The sequence below is a fragment of the Gavialis gangeticus genome, unplaced genomic scaffold, assembly GCF_001723915.1.
Source record: "Gavialis gangeticus isolate Ggan-Ray unplaced genomic scaffold, GavGan_comp1, whole genome shotgun sequence".
Lineage (NCBI taxonomy): Eukaryota > Metazoa > Chordata > Crocodylia > Gavialidae > Gavialis > Gavialis gangeticus.
In genome coordinates, this window is record NW_017729026.1 from 42,941,560 (window position 1) to 42,952,806 (window position 11,247).

Below are 11,247 nucleotides of genomic sequence, written 5' to 3' on the forward strand. Positions count from 1 at the left end.
CCTCCACTTAGGAGGTAAAAGCCCATATCAAAACACTGTGCACTGAGGCTAGGGAAAGTTAGCTCTGCTTCCCCTCAGCTCAGCTTCTGTACTCTCATCTATGCTGTTCAGTCTGCAGGTCTTCCTGGCCAGCCTCTGGCCACTGCCACTGCCACTGCCAAGGCCCAGTCCCTGCTTCTTCTTGACAGGTGCTCCGGCTCCTCTAAACCAGCTCTGGTGGGAGTCACATGGTGCCACAGTTCCTACCATATGCCCCTGCCGGGGCAATCCCTCCAGCATGCCGCGATTCCCACCATTTACCCCTGCCAGGGTGATCCCTCCAGCATGTGGCTGTCACAGTGCTGCCACAGCCACTTCCAGTCCCCCTGCACTTTGGGTCCAGGTCAGTTTTAGTCTCTGTCACCGCATTCCATTCCCCCCGCCCCCCATAAGAGGTCCTTATCAGTTGGGCTCGACCTGGGGCCGGAGTCCCAAAACATGCCTGACATGCTTCTCGGTCACTGTTGGAGAGTCTCAGCCTGACTGTGGCCATGGCCAATTGAGCTCCACTGCCACACGCATCAAAACTCCCTATGTGGCCCTTGTGCTCAACTAATTGCCCACTCCTATTCTAGAACCTAATGAAGCATGGGAATAACCTAGATACATTGCTCTTTAAGCCTGCCCAGACTGAGGAAGTTCTGAGAATGCTCTAGATGCCTGGGGAACTTTAAGGTAAAAAAAGAATATAGATCTCTGAGGTAAGGGACTAGCTAAGCTGAGGTTTCCAAAAATCACAGTTTTAACCTAGGTGTCTACATTCTTCCTACAAATCCAATGTAAGGCATCTAGGGCCTCTTTTGAATCTGGCCCTTACTCTCTTATACCTTTTCCATAAACTTTTTATTCCAACTTTTCAAAGGCAGTTTCATACAGGTCCTAAATCTAAGGGTTCAAGCTCAAAAGCCTAAATATACAGCTCTGTTTTTTGTTGGTAATAACTTCGAATTCTGTTTCATAAGTGACAGATAACACTTTTATGATTCTGATCCAAACACTCTATGACAGCTGTCTTGAAGTCTAGAGTGATCGTTTTCAAAGTATCACAAACATAGTCAGAGATTAATGAGGAGGAAAAAAATAGGTTTTCTTCCTCCTTTTGCTGCCAAAGATTATTGCATGAAAGGAGGTTTCTTTTGGTAGGCTTGGGCAAAATGATGCAATGAAAATCATTACCAAAGACAGAATCAAAGTCAAATGTGATAATCTGCAAAATGGAAACAACTCTGTAAATAAAATAAATAAGATTCAAAGGAAAAAACAGCTTTTTCCTGACTTGGAGGTCCACGGAATTCTATTACAAGATGCATTCAATTTCAAAAACAAGAATATATTTTATAATGCTCCCTTAAAGAGGTGTATTGCTGATCTTTATATGAATGTCAACTATAATACACTTTGCCAGAGTTAATTGGTCCACATGGTTTGTATGCTATTTCTCACAAGGCTGAAAAAGACACTGAATGTTGTCTTCTTGAGATGAGTGTTTAATGTAAAGCAATTAAATTGTGCTTAATAATTCTATAGTTTATTTTCAACCTCAAGGGGGATAAAGAATCACATGCATCCCATTCTCAGTCAGACCCTATTGACATCAGAAAGGAATAATTATTTATTGATTAGGGCACAGTAAGCCATCAACACCATTGGAGCTATTCATCCAACAGCTCCATTTGCCCCCTCAGCTTCTTCCTTTCCTCAGCTACAAACAGATCATTCCTTTCCTCAGCTACAAACAGATCACTTAGCAGATCATTTCCACCTCCCGTTTAGAAATATTACTTAATTTAAATCAGTTAAAAAAATCTAGGTACCTACATTAAAATTGATAATAAAATGGAAAACTCAAAATACTTTAGTAAACAATAATTTTAACGCCAACTAGAAGAAACCATCTTAAATGACTGCACATTGCTCTCTGAAGCAAGTGATCTTGTTAACAGCATCTTACTTGTGCCTCTAAGAAGGGGATCTGGTATTTGGTACCAAAATCTCTCTCTTAACCTCTTGCCCCTTGAAAAATTATGTTATAGGAGTTATGAAAGGTATTATTGTATTATTTCTTGTTTTATTCTATTTGGGGGCATGCAGACATATTCAGAAACACCTATAAAAATAGCTGGTACCATATATAGTTCTGTAGATTGCTTCCTAGTGCATAGCCATTGAAAAGAAGATATATCAAGCAGTTTTCCAGCCTCTAAAGAAAAAGAGATAGGTTATAATCTTCTGACCAAAATATTATTAATGACCATGCAATTCTCTAAGGTGTTGTTTGGGTACTCAGAGTTCATACGGACTTTAGTGGGAGCTGAAGATACTAAACATTTCCCCAGGAGATACTCACCAGTTATGTGTATTATAAAGAGTATTAAATCCCCTTGTGGATGTTCTTACTTAGGAGTAAAGTTGTCCTGATTGTTGTAATTTAGCCCTACTTTCTGTGGGGCAAAGCTGTACTACTACTCAGCATGTCCACAGATGCATATAATGGAATGACCTTCAGAGAAGGTTAGCTGTGAAATAAGCAGAGGTAACTCTGATGAATAAGCAGTCATGGAACAAGTAGCAGCAGCACCACTAGGATCTGATAAGGACAGCACATGGCAATGTTTTCCTTCCTGAAAAGCCACACATATCCTTTGATGGTGCTGTGACATGGTGGGTACAGGATACCACTACAATAAGCCTCCCTAGCCATGGGTCTACAAGTCATCAACAGTGGAGCGGGCAGAAGAAGAAGTTAGAATCCCAATGCATGAATGACTAGTACCTCCTGAGACTGGGGGAGGCACCATTTGTAGGCGATGGTGATGGGGGGGAGGCGAGCAGCAACTACCCATATATGCCGGTGGCAGCAGTGATGGGGGGGCAGGTGGGGAGGGCCAACCGCCTGCAGAAGTTGGCCGGCACTGCTGCCAACCTTGGGGGGCACATGCCCTGCCATGCCCGCCCTATGAGTCGCCTACATCTCAATGGCTGTGTAAGTAGATGAGGGCTGTGAAGGCAAATGATGGCAGAACAAAATCCCCAGTTTTCTTGATCTCCTTGCCATTAGATCCAGGTTTCATTCTGTCAGTACTCATGTACAAGCTGACGTGCAGCAATTTCTCCACGATAAAATGAGTGATGCACAATAGGGGTGTGTGAAGTGGGCCCTCTTTGATTCAGATTTGGCTCAAATCAGGGACAGTGATTTGATTCATTGATTTGGATCACTGCCCCAGATTTGATTCAGCCAAATCCGAATCTGAAGATTCAATGCTGATTCAGAGAATCAGCAATTTGGACATAGACACAGCTTTAAATGTTTTTTATACATACTTCAAGGTACCAGAACAGCTTCTGAACACTGCAATGCTGGGGCACGTAGAGCATCCCACAGGAGTGCAGGGGGGCCCAATATGTGCTCGGTGAAGAACCCAGAAGTTGACCAAAAGTGTTTCTGGTCCATTTCCAGGTCCACCAGGGAGTGTACAGGGGGGCTCCCCTGCACCCCCCCCGGCTCAGTGATTGGGTGTGGGGGGACCCCAAACCCAGGAGGCACCAGTTGCTGAGCCAGGGGGGCACAGGTGAGCCCCCCCCATGCTCTCCCCAGTGGACCCAGAAGTGGACCAGAAGTGTTTCTGGTACACTTCTGGGTCTGCTGCCAAGTGCGCTGGGGAGCCCCTCATGCTTCTGTCGGACACTCCATGTGTCCCAGCATCGCAGCATTCATGAGCCGCCTGCTACCTAGAGGCATGTAGAAAAAACATTTAAAGTTGTGTCTATGTCCGAATCTCCAAATCTTTCTGAATATCACTGAATCAATTCAGACGGTTCTGATTTGATTCAGAGAGATTAAAGGGTCCTCTGATTCGATTTGGATTCAGAGATTCAGCCACTGAACCAGGCCAAATCTCCACCAAATCGAATCAGGGACCGAAGCTTTGCACAGCCATAATACACAGGCATCTTCCATTAAGTCATGGAAGACAATCATCCTGAACTGCGAGGGATTGCCAAAGAAGGGGAGTGCCATTTTACTTCTGGTTTAGAATATTCATAGATGGGTTTAATCCACTTTTGTGTGTTGACTTCACACCTTTAGCTGACTTGCTTTAAACTTTCCTGAAAACCTGTATATAGACAATCTTTTCTGGCCTACTTTTCATAAAGTTATCGACTGAGTATGCTCAGCATTGTTTACGACACTTTCAACACATTGTTGCCATTGTCAGTTTAACGGCTCATATTTTTTTACCACTGGATGTCTATAGTTTATTCTGCTCTCAGCTACACAATTACACCAATATAATTCATGGCTAATTCTACTGAAATAATGAATTGCACTGGTGTAGAACGTGAGGATAAAACCTATCGAGTCACTAATATTTTCAGTGAAGTTATCCGACAGTATCATACAGTTAATTTTAGGGCAGTATGAAAAAAGATTGTGTATTATGACTGTCATTGGATGGGATGTACTTTCAGTGTTCTATTTACTTTTTTGTCATATTACATCCTTATGCAAACACTATAATTAGGTGGACTTTCAACTTCAGATTAACATAATTTTATAATCAAAGATTGATCTAGGTACATTTTTATGTGAAATCCTAAATCATTATCACATAATCTGCCTGTCCACATGGTAGTGATGCAATTAAAAAGAAAAACATATTTACACATGAGTAAGGAAAAATCAAGCATGAGACAATTCTGAGATATGGTTATGCATATAGAATTCTACCTCACTCCCAATAAAAGATAAGCCTTAGTCATCCTCACGTAAATGTTTAAATAACTAGCATGATATCAGAGAGCCGAAAAAAAAAATCCAACAGAAATGAACCCAGAACAATGTCTGGAATAAGAGCAATGGGTGTATTTAAGTATAAAGACATATATTAAGTTAATTGGTGCTTTTTCAAAATAATGATTCAAATCACACAAGGATTATTAGACACCACTGTCTGGGTGGGTAGATCACCTAGAGATCTGATGTTATCCACAGTTTATGAACCATGTTAGTAAACATCTACAAAATGCATGTCCTAGTTAAAGTCACAAAATAAAGCACTATGGCATGACTTTATAATCTATGGCAGAGCAGCAGGAGAGAAATGAAAAAGTTTTGCATAATTCCCTGCAGAGCTCATTTCAGAGATGCAGGATGGAGTTTCACCTTGTCTAAATTCAGCAGGCAAGAAACTTTCATTTGATCAGCTTTCATCAGACCACCAGATGCTGCTGCAGCATTGGCAAAACAACACTATCCTAGGACATGCAATAATTGAGCTACCAGTAAAAGGTTCAAACACCTATTTAAGCTACTGCAAAAATCAACTGTCCATGAAAGAAAATCCAGGTAGGACATTAATTATTGAACAGAGTACTTATCTAAGCTGGGTTCTGTTATTCTACAATACAAAATGCAGTTAAAAGATGAAAAAGCAATAAAATATTCACAATTACAGATAAATCATGATGGCAATAACCATACTTCAAACTCCTACCACCTACTAGCCCTATCTTTTGCTCCCTGGGTAGCAATAGTACTTTTATTTAGTCTGATGATAATACATGCAGCTTGGCAAGGAACATTTATATCCTCCATACTTCAGTGAACTGACCAGCCTTCTCCAGGGAAGTGAAATTATGGCCACACATCTTCAGTTCATGCATCAATAACAATTATATTACAATGTGTTCCTTGGGGCTTTAAAATATAATAAGGGGTTGGGTTTTTAATATGGTATCCTTACATAGGACAGCAATGGCCAACCTGTGGCATGAGAGCCACAAGTGGCACAGTCAACCTCCATAAGGAGCACACAGCATACCAGGAATTTAACAGATAGCACAGCAGCAGATAGGACAGAAAACAAAGCCAAGCAAGAGATGAGACACAAGACAGGAAGCAGCAAGAAGAGCAGTAGATCAGCTGGGAGAACAGAGTAGGGAGCAGAAAGCAGAGCAGCAGATTGGGCATGGGAAGGGGATCAGAATGCCACTTGGGCTAATTTGTAGTCCCCCTGCCAAAAAGGTTGGTGCTCCCTGACATAGGAGAATCAAAACATTAAAAAAAACACAAACAGCATTACACAGGGAATGCAAGAGTGCAACATAAGCTTTGAGATTGATCAGCTCCAGAACAGGAATTTACATAACCTGTCTTTTTACAAGACTTAACATACCCACCCCAAAAAGGTAATTCATAAAATGACCTGCCTATGATTGAACTGCAAATCAGTGTTTACCCAACAGTAGGAACTATAACATTGCAACATCTAACCACCACCAGCCCCAGTGCCCAGCCCCTGACAAAATGCTGAAAACATGTACGGTGATATTCACAGAAGGTACATATAGAAATTATATTTAGATCAACATAACCAGGTCAGGACAATATAAATACCCAGTCACACAGGTGTGCAGAGAGCTTAAAATCAACCAAAAATGATGCATCCAAGCTAGTTCACTTGAGTAGATGCACTAATTTAGATTGAGAAGGGTTATCTAGATCTAAGAAAGAGTTAACCTGCTCTCACAAATGCGTGTACACATTTGCAGCACAGCCCCAAGTACCCAGCCACTCGTTCCAGCCCCTAAGCCTGACTGGATTATTTTCAACCCCACCCCAGCCCTCCTGAGGACTTGCCAGCTTCCCTCAATGCCCCCAATCCCTCCTGTGGACCCACTAGCCCCAGTGATCCTGCCTGACCCTCCCCTAACCCCAAGTTACTTATATGGGACTCCCAATACAGCTGCCAGGAGTAGCAAATGGCTGCATACAGGGCTCCAGGTAATGGCAAACTGCTACACATTGTGCTCCCAGTATAGGTCTAAGGGTTAAAGCAAGCCAACTAGACCTAGATTGGGTGCAGCAAATGGTTGTTCACACCCAAAGGAATTAAGGCAACTAAACTGAGATTTAGGCAGAATTTAAGTACTTAAGACCAAGACAATGATTTATAGAAACTCTGCCGAAGTTGCTTAATCATCTGAAATACCCTACATGCCTAAATTTTCATCATAAAACTTACTTGAGCATATAAATGTCAGCAGCTGTACACACCTATAGACACCATCATTTTGGACAAGCAGAGAATATAGAGCATTTATACCAATTTATAGGCCCACCTAAGACCATCTGGGATTCAAAACTGAGAACTCCCAATACCCATGTTCTCCAAACAGTTTTGATCTAGTTGGCAAGCTCAGTGCATATTATACTCTGACAGCTTTGAGTTCAACAATAATAAGGACTTTCATTTAAAAAAACAAGAGGCAAGAGTGTTGACTTTTATATAAAAGTCAAATATATAAAGCATTCACCTCAGCACAGACCTTAAGACCAAATTTTCCCACCACCAAAAAAGGAGCTAGAAAAGACTAGGCTGTGGCAGGCCAATAGGGGGTGCTCCATTGCTGAACCTCCCACCTCACTGTGCCCGACCAAAACCAAGCTGTGGATGCCTCCCCAGGGGAGCAAACTTCTGGCTAAACCCCTTTCTGGAGCATGCCCACAAGCCTGGGGTAACAGCTGCCACCACCCAAGCTCCAGTCTCTGCTGGACTCTGTGCTACTTGGAGTACACAGGCCCTAGAGACATAGGAGTTGCTTAGCCCCAGCAGGATATATCTGGGTGCTTCTTATAGACTGAAACATAGAAAGTAGCCTCCCTTAGTCAGCCGAGCAAAGGGAGCAAAAAGGCTTGCCCAGTGCCGCTCAAACATTTACTGCCAGACTTGCTATGATAGAGAGCTTTATTGATTGGAGAAGGAAGGCATAGGGAAGAAATATGAAACAAAAATAATTTTGAAAGAAAGTAACTTTGAGCAAAATGGTTTAAGGGAATCATTGGCCCTTTTAGTATGCATCCAGAACACTCAGATTTAAGTTACTGGTTAAAATTCAGATAAGGTACTCACAGCAACGTCCAAAGGATTCTAGAGGTACATGGCTTGATTCTGTGACCAGGTGTCCAGCCCTTCCCACTTCCCCCTCCCTCCAACATGGAGGGACCCTCTTAAATCGCCCTCCTGACCTCATCACCTAGACCCAAGGTGTTATTTGATGTCAACCAATCAATTTGAAATACATCAGCATTACCTAATGGAGTGACATTGGCTTAAGCCTACCCCCCATGTCGTGTGAGCTTGGTCACATAGGCAGCAACCAGGTTGACAGACAGGTAAAAGACAAAGAGAAAAAAGAAAAAAAAAACCCTAAGTGAGGGAGCTGAGCCACAGGCCCTAGAAGATTTTTGTCACATAGGCTGAGTTGGCTCATTGTGCAATCAGGAATGAAAAAATTCAGAGGACCCATAGGGAAAAGCAAGTAAGACCGAACCTGTCTTTGTCTTCTCTGGAAGTGCTGAGCCCCAGTTCCTGCTCCCCACATTGTCATGCTAATCATCTGCTCCTCCACATGTGTTTGAAAATTAATTGAATGAACCAGTTGCCTTACAAAAAGGAGTACTTAAACACCCAAGTCTAAGTACAGATTTTGACCCATGTGTCCCAGTCTCACATACATGCCTGGATCTAGGAATGAAATAGGACTTCAGATACACCTCTCTCTTACTATAGCTAGTTTAGGAGTCTCCCTCTCGATTTTCTGTTTGGGGAATCCTAATCCTAGGTGCCTAACACCTCACCTTACTTGGGTCTGTGAAGTCCACTTTCAGGGTTGAACACCTCACTTTTTGACATGGGAACACTCAGCATCAAAACACCCAACTCTCTCCATGCACGTCATAGCATCTTCAAAGTACCTAACCACTTCCAAATAAATTTGATCAGAGCAGCAAGGTCCCTAATGGACACAATGGAATATTCTGCTCTCCTCCCACTCCTAGAAATAAGCCTTGCTTAGGTTGAATCGTATTATCCTATGGATTTGAAGGGTGGAAAAAAGATAAAGTAGGGCTGCTTTTTATCTTTCAGGAAAACATCCAATGGTTAATAAATGTGGGTTGCAAGGAAGTACATTATTTCCAGAGTCTAGCCTCTACCATGCCTTTTCAAAATCCCCTCCTATTTTAATCAGCAGGGCTGTAGGATCAGGTACATCCACTGATCACTGGGGTAGAAGTATCACCCAAACAGAATCTGTCTCTCTGCTGTGAAACTGTTTTGAGACTTGTAGATTCATATCTATCCTGACATGAGCAGGATAACAGGCAGCCAGTGTGATGCACACAGGATTGGAGTTATGTGCTCTCAGTGTAAAATTTTGCTTTAGAAAACATGCCATCATTGATCATGCCAAAGCATGACTACAGTCAGAAAGAAACAGAATCACAGAACCATAGAAAATTAGGTTTGGAAGGGACATAAGGAGGTCATCTAGTCCAACCCCCTGCTCAAAGCAGGGCCATTCCCAACTAGATCATCCCAGCCAAAGCTTTGTCTAGTTGAGGCTTAAAAACCTCTAAGGATGGAGATTCCACCACCTCTCTGGGTAACCTGTTTCAGTGTTTTACTACTCTGATAGTGAGAAAATTTTCCTAATATCTAACCTAAACTTCCCTTGCTACAACGTGAAACAATTGCTTCTTGTTCTGTCATCTGCCACCACTGAGAACAGTCTAGCTCTATCCTCTTTGGAACCACTCTTTAGGTAGTTGAATGCTGCTATCAAATCCCCTCTCAGTCTTCTCTTCTGCAAACTAAATAAACCCAGTTCCCTCAGCCTCTCCTCGTAAGTCATGTGCCCTAGCCCCTGAACCATTTTTGTTACCCTGCACTGAACTCTCTCCAATTTATCCACATCCTTTTTCTGGTGAGAGGCCCAAAACTAAACACATTACTCCAGATGTGGCCTCACCAGTGCCGAAGAGGGGAATAACCACTTCCCTTGACCTGCTGGTGACACACCTACCATTGCAGCCCAGTATGCCGTTAGCCCTTTTTGCAACAAGGTCATACTGCTGGCTTAAATTTAGCTTATTGTCCACTGTAACCCCCAGGTTCTTTTCTGCAGAGCTGCTGCCTAGACAGCCAGTCCCCAGCCTGTGCTGGTGCATGGGATTGTTCCATCCTAAGTGCAGGACTTTGCACTTGTTCTTGTTGAACCTCATGAGATTTCTTTTGGCCCAATCCTCTATTTTATCTAGGTGTCTCTGAATCCTAGCGCTACCCTCCAGTACATCTACTACCCCCCACACTTTGGTGTCATCTGCAAACTTGCTGAGGATGCACTTTATGCCGTCTTCCAGGCCACTGATGAAGACATTGAACAAAACCAGCCTCAGGACTGACACCTGTGCATTGGGATAGTTTGTTTCTGCACTCTCAGAAAGGCTTCTTTAAAGTATAGCCAGATGTCCTGGACTCCTCTCCCTCAGACTGGCTTCCCAGGGGATCCTGCCCATGAGTTCCATGAGCAAGTTGAAGTCTGCTTTTCTGAAGTCCAGGGTCCTTACTTTGCTACTCTCCATCCTTCCTTTCTTTAGGATCCTGAAATCAATCATCACACAATCACTGCTACATAAGTTGCCTCCCCTACCAATTTTTCCCTGTTTGAGTGGAAGGTCCAGAAGAGCATAGGCCCTAGTTGGCCACTCCAGCACATGCAGCAGGAAGTTGTCCCCAATATTCTCCAAAAACTTCCTGGATTGCCTGCACACGGCTGTATTGCCCTCCCAGCAGATGCCAGGGTGACTGAAGTCCCCCATGAGAACCAGGGCTTGTGATCAGGAAACTTTCACTATCTATTTGAAGAAAGCCTCATCCATGACTTCTTCATGGTCTGGTGGTCTATAGCAGTGTTTCCCAACCTTTTCCAACCCAAGGCACACTTGCATTAATAAACATTTTCCATGGAAAACCCGTTAAGGCATTCCCCATCCTCATACCTACTGTAGCTTATTTCCATGGCAAAATTCCGCAGCACCCCGTTCATTTCTGATGGCACGCTTTTGTGCCACGGCACACTGGTTGGGAAACACTGGTCTATAGCAGACCCCCACTACAACATCACCCTTGTTGCTCTCCCCTCTAACCTTAACCTAGAGACTTTCAACAGGCCTATCTCCAGTTTCATACTGGAGCTCTGAGCAATCATATGGCTCATTTATATAAAGTGCAACTCCTCCTCCTCTTCTCCTCTGCCTGTCCTTCCTGAACAGTTTGTACCCATCCATGACAGTGCTCCAGCCATGTGAGCTATCCCACCAAGTCTCTGTTATTCCAGTTACGTCATAGTACCGTGACAGTG

General features: G+C 43.2%; 2 long non-coding RNA genes across 2 annotated transcripts in view; both read right to left on the reverse strand.

The window, feature by feature from the left end:
* The window catches only part of LOC109299665, an 18,290-nt gene extending 10,138 nt beyond the window's left edge, over nt 1-8,152 (reverse strand). Inside the window, exons 1-2 of the long non-coding RNA XR_002097951.1 lie at nt 8,040-8,152; nt 5,655-5,658 (exon numbers count right to left, since the gene is read on the reverse strand). This is a non-coding gene — a long non-coding RNA (uncharacterized LOC109299665). The remainder of the gene's footprint in view (nt 1-5,654; nt 5,659-8,039) is intronic.
* LOC109299662 overlaps nt 1-11,247 on the reverse strand; it is a 473,863-nt gene that overhangs the window by 136,111 nt on the left and 326,505 nt on the right. The gene's annotated exons all lie outside the window — the stretch shown is intronic.